We start from the raw sequence: 9205 nt of genomic DNA on the forward strand, positions 1-9205 counted from the left end.
TTTGCTTAGTTTTATCATATTTAGTTCGTTTATCGCATTTTTGCATTAATCGTAATATTTTTTCGTCTTGCGTAGATTTTAGTCGTTTTTGCTTAAAACGTGCCTTTTGTGCGCATTCTCATTGCGTAAAAGTCGTTTCGAGTATTGACGTGTTAATATTGTGTCATTATTCTTGACGATGTTTAAAATGATTTTACGATTTGTAAAAATGCGATACGAATTATTAATACGATTTTCGATTTTTAATAACGTGCTTTGCGATTTGCTAACTTGCTATACGATTCTTTGCATGTGCGGCGACGAAGCCTTGTGTGTGTGCATACCAACAGCAGCAATACAAGCAACACACACGAGCCTTGCAAGTGCTGCCACACGAGCCAAGGTAAAGCAGCCCCAACACGCAGCAGAACAGTCGCAGCAGCATAGCGCAGTCAGAACAGTCTTCTGTGCGATCGAACAGTCTTCTGCTGCGATCGAACAGTCTTCTGCTGCGATCGAACAGTCTTCTGTGCGATCGAACAGTATTTTGTGCGATCGAGTTTCAGGGCCTGTGCGGTCGCACAAAGCTGCGCCAGAAGAACAGAATGTCTTGATTTTGCTGTGCGACCGAATGTAATTCTTTGTTCAACCGCACAGCTCTTGTGCGACCAAGCTAACCCATTGTGCGGTCGAATACGGCTGCGGGGCTGCTACTATAAAAGATTAAATCGCAGCATTGTTTCATTAGGCTTTCATTTTGTTAATTACGTAATTTTCAGATTTTAGAATTCTCTCTCTAGAATTAGTTTAGAGCTTAGATTAGAGATTAGGATTAAGGATTCTTAGCCTCAAATTATTGATTCTAAATTCAATACAATCATCTTTAATTTTCAGATTTCTTTCCTTTTGCTTTGAGTATTGTTCTTCATTTTGTTCTTCAAAGTTTGATGCTAATTCTTCAATTCAAGGTATAATTCTAAATTTCTTTTTGATTTGTTCTTTAATTCTTTAATTGCTTCATTAATTTCGTTTATGCTTTGATTTCATGCTTGAATTCTAGGATTAGTTTGTTATTTTGAATTTCATTGATTTTTCCCCAATTTTTGTAGTTTGAATTTTCTGAATTTTATTGTTTCAATTAGCTTCATTAGTTCAATTAGTTTCATAATTAGGATTAATATTAGTTTAATGTTGATGTTAATCATGCTAATTGAGTAGTTTAGTATAGAGGTTAGGGATGAAGCTTTGGCATTGAATTTGGGGAATTTTAGGGAAAATTCATGATTGATGTTGTGATTAAATGTGATTTAGTGCTAGGATTTTCCATGGTCAATTGAGTAGTAGTTGCAAATGCTAGTTGATTGAATTATATTGGAATGTATGATTTAGGTTTGGCAAGACATTGTGAGCCTAATTCATGCAAGTGAATGATAGTTCCTATTATATGCGAGCTAATCTAGCTTAGGACTATGCGAAAGCTTTCCATAGGCTAGGTTTCTTCGCGTGCTCTATCCGAGAGGTGGCGAGTCTACCTCTGTGCGTTTATGACGACTCTGATTTGTACTTGTACTGCACTTCCGCATTTGGTTTAGGACAGAGCTTGGCATCGAAAATTTTGAATCTTGAATTTTTGAATCTTGAATTTTGAAATTTGAATACCCGGAATTGATCCGTTGGGGATGTGCTTCACTGGGGAGAAGAGCTTTTTATTGGCCCTTAAGATTTTGAAATTTCAGCTGACTTTCCCGGAGCTTGGGTCCGTTTGGAGTCAAACGCCTGAATTCTTGTATTTTTTGGACTTTGTATTCTCAAGATATTCATCTGTTGGTGCTTGGAGATACAGGTATATACCCGTAACTTCGGAGGGTAGCATGACTTGATGTTTGATGCCTGGTGCAGAAAACTATAGCAGCAAAGAACGTGCAATCAGCACAGAGGACCGTGCGCTGAAGATTCCGTGCACGCGGAAGATCTGCACCCAACGCAGGGCTCGGCGTTCAGCACGGGGTGAGCTATAAAAGCTCCCGTTTCCGTGCCATTTGAAGAAAAAGCACTTCCATTCTCTTGCTTTTTCCTCTCAAAGGTCGAATACTCTCCCTTGATCTTGTTGTTCTTGCCTTGTCCATCACTAGTAGAAAAAACCCTTGTTGCAGCGGGCTTTTAGACCCTTGTTGCAGCGTACATCGTATGCTGCAACTGGGGGGCCTGCAACAAGTATTGACTTGTTGCAGCGTACAATGTACGCTGCGAAAGTACTTTTTTGCAGCGTACATTTGCATGTACGCTGCAACAAGTCGCAAAATTGTGGCAAAAATATGGGTCTTTTGCAGCGTACAAATTCATGTACGCTGCAAAAGACCCCACTTGTTGCAGGGTACATCTATTTGTACGCTGCAACAAGTCTGAAATTTTGCAAAATTTTTCACCCTTGTTGCATCGTACATATATATATGTACGCTGCAACAAAGCACTTTTGGCGGGAAAATTTTAGTTTTATTTTAGTTTTGTTTAGGGATACCTAGAGTGCCTTGCACCAAATATAGAAACCTGTCACAACAATAATAGAATATCGCAACCTGTATAACAAATATAAAAACAATAACTGGTGTTTTGTATATATATCCCAAAACCAAAGTGCACGTACCATATATATACATTTAAATAAATATATGTACGTTCCAATTTCAACGTAAGCATACATTTCAACATAAAAAATTGTTCTATAACATCTAAACCAACTCGTTCAAGCGCCCTCAGATCAATAATAAATACATGCTGGTATAAAACTTAGCCCATTACTCACGAACCACATCATTTTCCTCACTAGCATAAGGCGCAGTCTTCGGAGAATAGACCTTTACAAAAACAAAATTTTGATGGGAGCATTAGATCGATTAAATGCAAATGAAATGTCACATTTTAACATTCAAGCAACTAATGACAATGTACTAATAGTCTAGAATACGAATCAATTAAGAGTAAGAAAAATTAATTGATTACCTATAAAAACCCAAAGTTGGGAGCGGAAATGTCATTTTAGCTCTAAATATGACCTATAACGACCCGACGAGCCTTAAATGTGCATAAATAGGTTCGAATGAGTTTTAGAAAGTTAAAACTATGCATATTAGTCATGTAATAAGAATCAAATGTATCCTTAGGTTCTTTAGTTCAAAGTTGGGAGCGGAAATGTCATTTTAGCCTAAATATGACCTATAAGTCTATAACGACCCAATGATATTTAAATGTGCATAAATAGATTCAAATAAGTTTTAGAAAGTTAAAACTATGCATATTAGTCATGTCATAAGAATCAAATGAGTCCTTATGTTCTTTAGTTCAAAGTTGGGAGCATAAATGTCATTTTAGCCTAAATATGACCTATAACGACCCAATGAGCCTTAAATGTGCATAAATAGATTCAAATAAGTTTAATAAAGTTAAATCTATGCATTTTAGTCATGTAATAAGAATCAAATGTATCCTTAGGTTCTTTAGTTCAAAGTTGGGAGCGGAAATATCATTTTAGCTCTAAATATGACCTATAACGATCCAGTGAGTCTTAAATGTGCATAAATATATTGCAATGAGTTTTAGAGAGTTAAAACTATGCATATTAATCATGTAATCAGAATCAAATGAGTCCTTATGTTCTTTAGTTCAAAGTTGGGAGCGGAAATGTCATATATTTTAGCTCTAAATATGACCTATAACGACCCAATGACCCTTAAATGTGCATAAATAGATTCGAATTAGTTTTAGAAAGTTAAAACTATGCATATTCGTCATGTAATAAGAATCAAACGATTCCTTAGGTTCTTTAGTTCAAAGTTGGGAGCGGAAATGTCATTTTAGCCTAAATATGACCTATAACGACCCAATGATCTTGAAATGTGCATAAATAGATTCGAATAAGTTTTAGAAAGTTAAAACTATGCATATTAATCATGTAATAAGAATCAAATGAGTCCTTATGTTCTTTAGTTCAAAGTTGGGAGCGGAAATGTCATTTTAGCTCTAAATATGACCTGTAACGACCCAATGACCCTTAAATGTGCGTAAATAGATTCGAATGAGTTTTAGAAAGTTAAAACTATGTATATTAGTCATGTAATAAGAATCAAATGAGTCCTTAGGTTCTTTAGTTCAAAGTTGGGAGCAGAAATGTCATTTTAGCCTAAATATGACCTATAACGACCCAATGACCCTTAAATGTGAATAAATAGATTCGAATGAGTTTTAGAAAGTTAAAACTATGCATATTAGTCATGTAATAAGACTCAAATGAGTCCTTAGGTTTTTTAGTTCAAAGTTGGGAGCGGAAATGTCATTTAAGTCAATTAAGTTAGTGCCTAACAATTTACGTAGTATTCCATTAGTTTATATATATATATATATATATATATATAAACTAATATATATATATATATATATATATATATATATATATATTAGTTTATATATATATATATATATATATAAAAAATTTCTGAATTTCCGATGTTAGATTTTAAATTTGGGAGGAGCACCCCTATATAATTAAATTACAACATATCAAAATGTACTAAATCTTACCAAATACAAGTTATACTAATATAACTAACATTAATATATCAACAATTAAGTTGCAAAACATTGTGCAATAAGGTACAAAGTTGTACAGTACGTGCCAATCATTAACTCCAAATACACATGTCAATTAAGACATCACAAACAAATATTGCTAGCTCATTTCCATTCCATCAGTTCATATACTAATCACATTGATAAATTTATGCAATATTTAATATTATATTGATAAGACTTTTCTTCAATCAATTTCAAATTCGTTACATCTTAAATAAACAACTTGCATTCCCTTTTATTTTATTTTATTGTATTGACTATCATTTTATCACATTTCAATTCCCTTGTAGGAGATCAGTACGTGTAGCAGATCAGCACTAGTGCAGCAGCAGCAGATCAGCATGTAGGCAGCAGATCAGTGCGGCATCAGCAGCACCGATCAGTGCAGCGGCAGCAGCATCACCGATCCGTGCAGCAGCAGCAGAACTGATCAATGCAGCAGCACAAATCAGTACAGATCAGTGCATCCCTGTGCATCTTGGTGTGCCTTGTTCCTTTTAAAACTAAGATAGCGTTTTCCAAAAGAAACCTAAACTAAGTTTTGATTGTGCCACAACTCTAGTGAAGGTCGTTGGGCAGTGCTTTGAAGCAACTTTTAAAGGTTAAGATAGCTGTTGAAAATGACCGAGCCAGCAAACATTTCAGTAGCTCGCAAAAATGTCTTCCAATAACAGACCAAGAATGAGAAACAAGAAAGATTTATGACTCACTCATCTATAATACACCTCTACAAGATAGGTTTGGGAGAGGTATCCTAAAAGACAAACCCTGATTAACTTCCTACATTCCTAAACAATCAAGACTCAAGAATGTCTGCAATAAATATACAAGGGAGAGGTAATTGGACGAGGGAGAAAAGGTTAAGCTGAAAGTATCACCCTCCACATTGATGGAGTACTCTTTGATAAGGTAAAGGAGTTTATATGACTGCAAATTTGAGAGATCACTAATCATCTTAAGTTTGAACTGAGTGACTTATCAAGAGTAGCAGTAATAAAGCTTGGAGCTAATGAAGGCTTTGAGAGTGTGAACTACTGAAATCACCTAGGTACCTTAGGGCATAAAGGCTATGCATTTCATTAGGATTCAGCTTATAGATATCAAACCATCAAATAGCCGAATCATAATGACATCTGTTACTCATAATTTTTTGCTAAGTTTGTAACAGCACATTCAAAAGTCATATTTATTAGCATCTTCTGGTGAAAATGTCATTTTAGCCTAAATATGACCTATAACGATCCAATGATCCTTAAATGTGCATAAATCGATTGGAACGAGTATTGAAAACTTAAAATTAAGCATATTGATCATGTAATACGTTTGAAATGAGTCCTTAGGTTATTTAGTTCAAAATTGGGAGCGAAAATGCTTTATTTTAGCATAAGTATGACCTATAACGACCAAACAAGTCTCAAATGTGCATAAATAGATTGGATTGAGTCTTGGAAACTTAAAACTAATCTTATGAATCATGTAATAAGTTTGAAATGAGTTCTTAAGTTCGTTAGTACAAAGTTGTGAGCGAAAATGTCATTTTAGCTTAAATATGACCAATAACGGCCAAACAAGTCTCGAATGTGCAAAAATAGATTAGATTTAGTCTTGAAAATTTAAAAATAATCATATGAATCATGTAGTAAGTTTGAAATGAGTTTTTAGGTTCGTTAGTTCAAAGTTGGGAGCGAAAATGTCATATTAGCCTAAATATGACCTATAATGGTCAAACAAGTCTCAAATGTGCATAAATAGATTGGATTGAGTCTTGGAAAGTTAAAACTAATCATATGAATCATGTAGTAAGTTTGAAATGAGTTCTTAGGTTCGTTAGTTCAAAGTTGGGAGCGAAAATGCCTCATTTTAGCCTAAATATGACCTATAACGACCAAACAAGTCTCAAATGTGCATAAATCGATTGGATTGAGTCTTGAAAACTTACAATAATCATATTAATCATATAATAAGTTGGAAGTGAGTCCTTAGGTTCGTTAGTTCAAAGTTGTGAGCGAAAATGTCATTTTAGCCTAAATATGACCTATAATGGCCAAACAAGTCTCAAATGTGCATAAATAGATTGGATTGAGTCTTGGAAAGTTAAAAGTAATCATATGAATCATGTAGTAAGTTTGAAATGAGTTCTTAAGTTCGTTAGTTGAAAGTTGGGAGCGAAAATGTCATTTTAGCCTAAATATGACCTATAACGATCCAATGATCCTTAAATGTGCATAAATCGATTGGAACGAGTATTGAAAACTTAAAACTAAGCATATTAATCATGTAATAAGTTTGAAATGAGTCCTTAGGTTATTTAGTTCAAAATTGGGAACGAAAGTCCTTAGGTTCTTAGGTGGCCTGAAGTATAAGATTAATAAGCTCATATGTTTCAGTTATGTACTTCACTTTAATAGCTTCATATTGTTTTTCACTTTTTTGTTCTTCTATAAATAGCGCTTATGAGCAGTACGGACGCAGGATCAGAACATAAGAGCAACTATCTATTTCAGAACATAATCTCTTAATTTATGTTGATACTTCTATTAAGCTCAGATGTATTACCGTGAAACATTTCTGAATCTTAAGCTGTATTAGGTGTTTTAGAATAAGAGCTAAAATGTGCTTGAATCAGAAACTCTGAAAAGAAATAGTGCTTTGAAGTGGTATAGTTAAGAATAAAAACCTTTATTTAGCAGTGCGTCATTTCAGAAACATAGATGATTTGTTCAACTCCGAAATAAAGCAGTACTTGAGCAGCCTCCATAATTGCCCGATTATTGTAGCTAGAAATCAAAATCCAAAGTAAATTTGAAACAATTAACAAACCACATAATATACACAATGGATGTAATAGAGAAGGTTATTATTAAGAGTAGTATACCGCATAAGTTAGTACCCTACAAGAACAATGTTAAACACAAGAATATAATACCTGAGATGCATTCAACTCTGGAAGACCTGGAGCGCCAAATCGACGAGGCAAAGTATTTCAAACCACCTGCATCTCGACTTCATGTCCCATCAAATGGTGATAAATATACCTGTACCAATTCACAGACTTAAAATATCAAGCAACAAAGTGAAAAGGAATACAATGCTTATAATTGCATGGAAATGCTGACATAAAGAGATGTCAAAGAATAACTAGTATTTTTATAAATTACGACAACTATCAATACATCTTGTTCTCAAAAATCTAACACTGTAGTTGACAATAAAATCATGTAAATATGGGATAATCAAACTATAAAAGCAAAAAATTAAACAGGAGGGGCAAAAATTGCGTAAAAATCTAATCACAGGGCGATTTAAGGTCTACTTGAAATCTAAATCTCACATTATATATGAAGTATATATCTTTTAAAATCCTTCAAAGTTCATCTCATGTAATTGTTCCACTGTGAGTGGGGCAAAATTTCAGCAGCTCTAGAGTATACGACGACTATACTCGGCGAAGGTAGCACACAAGTCATGTATGACTAGTTTAGGTTAGTCCTAGCATTGTTGTAATCTTGTCCAAGCTAAGGTATGTAGTTTACCAGAGTGTGGCCTCCTGAAAGCGCGACAATATCCTTGTCAGAAAGCCCCATTCTGTAAAAGATTTCTCTCAAATGTCCGGCACCTGCAACCCATTTTACGCTGTTAATAACATGTACTACTAAACTGTCATATTACTGATGAGAGGGTAGAATACGTACGTACCTTGATTTGCATCAGGAAGGCGTCCTTCATCAGGAGAATCTGCGCAATCCTGGTATAACATCGATAATCAGGTACTATTGTTATACAATAACAAACAAGAATATAACAATCATGAATGTATAGGAAGCACAAACCATTCTTCCTGGAACAAAGTCGATGATTGGCCCTCCTGTGACTTCAACCGCAACAACCCCAGCAAGTTGAAATTAAGAAACAAGGGATCGATGCTTGAGAATTAATGACCTAGAAAGGATGTAGTTTGAATCATATAACCAGGAAATTCACCTGATAATCTTTGGGTGATTAGCCTTAACCTCTTTTGAGATCATCGACCAAAATAGTTCAATTACTGCTACTAGAAATTATTATGCACAATTAATCAGTTTTAGCTCACCACAAAGTTCAACAACAATCTTGAGGCCACTGCTGGCTTTGTAAACCTTATCAAAATAGTTCAACATTTGTTTTAGTTCACATGATTAGCCTAATTGAACAACAGCCAAAAAAAAATCAAAAAAAAAATATAAATTGAACAAAACCCTAATCTGAAAACGAAAATACAGCTAGGAAGATAATTACTTACTGGTTGTGGCGAGGAGAGTAACGGCCGAGCAAGCACCGGAACCAGGACGCGACGGGGGGACGCTGAACCCCCGGCCGACCAAGCTGACCGAGTTTTCAGCAATTGAAAAGCCACCCATCGGAGAGGACATCGACGGGGGAGATGAGGCGAGAACAGACATCCACCGGAGAGGACAGCGACGCAGGGCCGAGCAAGGGCGGATTTCGACGGCGACGCAGGGCCGAACAAGGGTTGGAGTTCGACGGCGACGGCAAAAAATTGGGAGATGTTTGAAGAGTTGGAGTTGAGCGCGAGGAAATGAGTTCTAAAATTTTGAGATAT

General features: G+C 35.3%; 1 long non-coding RNA gene across 1 annotated transcript; it reads right to left on the minus strand.

Annotated features, from left to right (window-relative positions):
- Positions 1-2569: 2569 nt before the first annotated feature.
- On the minus strand, positions 2570-8487 carry LOC130459289 (uncharacterized). The gene is made up of 6 exons (XR_008918586.1): positions 8436-8487; positions 8302-8350; positions 8139-8221; positions 7532-7640; positions 7283-7382; positions 2570-2834 (listed from the first exon to the last, which is right to left on the minus strand). It is a non-coding gene; the product is annotated as an uncharacterized lncRNA (long non-coding RNA).
- Positions 8488-9205: the final 718 nt, after the last annotated feature.

This window comes from Spinacia oleracea, chromosome 4, assembly GCF_020520425.1.
Source record: "Spinacia oleracea cultivar Varoflay chromosome 4, BTI_SOV_V1, whole genome shotgun sequence".
In the NCBI taxonomy this organism is placed as follows: Eukaryota; Viridiplantae; Streptophyta; class Magnoliopsida; order Caryophyllales; family Amaranthaceae; genus Spinacia; species Spinacia oleracea.